We start from the raw sequence: 1,053 nt of genomic DNA, 5'->3' as shown, positions 1-1,053 counted from the left end.
CAGGGGCTTGAAGCTCCTGTCAGACAAGTGTGCATGCTTGCCCAGGATTGTGAAAGGAGAATGGAAAAGGATTGCAGCATGGCCATCTCCCCTGGGTGGTTGATTTCTTGCTTTCTGTCCCTTTGTCTCTCTCTGTTTTTCCAGTGAGCACATGTGCCCTATAGCAGAAATCTCTCTAAAAAAATTTTTTTTTAAGTATGAATTTTTAACTGTAGTCACCTTGTTGTGCTATAAGAACACTGGAAGTTATTCTTTGTAGAGAACTGTAATTTTGACTCATTAGCCAACCTCTCCTTATTCTTTCAATCTTTAGGTAACCACTATTCTACACTATACTTAAGATAATTTTTTTTTGCTTCTGTATGTGAATGAGACCATGAGGTATTTATCATCTCTGCATAGTTTATTTGATGTAACATAATGTCTTCTAGGTTTGTCCATGTTGCTGCAAATGACAGGATTTCATTAATTCTTATGACATACTCCCTTGTATACACATACCACAGTTTCTTTCTGTTCATCAGACGATGGATATTTAGGTTGATTCTATATGTTGGCTATTGTGAATAAACATAGTGCCATAATAAACATGGGAGTGCAGCTCACTCATCCACATATTGATTTAATCTCCTTTGGATATGTATACCTAGTAGAGGGATTGCTGGTAGTTCTATTTTTCATAAAAAAATTTTAGTTGAGGGCCCAGCAGGTGGCATGGTGGTTAAAGTGCTAGAATTCCCACATGGCTGACCACGGTTCGAGTCCCAAACTTGGTGGCTTGCTTTCTCCCTCTCCCTCTCTCTGTCTCTCTTCCTCTGGTAAAACTCATGTGAAAAAATAATAAATAAAATAATTTAAAAAAAATTGGGGACCAGCAGTTGGCGTAATGACTATGTCTCTGGACTCCCACATAATCGACCGTGGTTTGAGTCCCAGACCCGGTGGCTTAAACTCATGCTGGGCGCGTGTGCGTGTGTGCCAAAGATCCTGAGAGGAGAATGGAGGAGAAGGGATTGTGGCGTGGCCATCCCCCCTGGGGGGTGATTTCTCGCT

At 41.0% G+C, this 1,053-nt stretch overlaps 1 protein-coding gene across 14 annotated transcripts in view; it reads left to right on the top strand.

Annotated features, from left to right (window-relative positions):
- CCDC88A (coiled-coil and HOOK domain protein 88A) overlaps window positions 1-1,053 on the top strand; it is a 157,122-nt gene that overhangs the window by 51,679 nt on the left and 104,390 nt on the right. The gene's annotated exons all lie outside the window — the stretch shown is intronic.

The sequence above is a fragment of the Tupaia chinensis genome, unplaced genomic scaffold (genome assembly GCF_000334495.1).
Source record: "Tupaia chinensis unplaced genomic scaffold, TupChi_1.0 Scaffold000622_1, whole genome shotgun sequence".
NCBI classification, from domain to species: domain Eukaryota; kingdom Metazoa; phylum Chordata; class Mammalia; order Scandentia; family Tupaiidae; genus Tupaia; species Tupaia belangeri.
The sequence above is the reverse complement of the archived record's forward strand: the minus strand, read 5'-3'. Positions and strand labels throughout refer to the sequence as shown.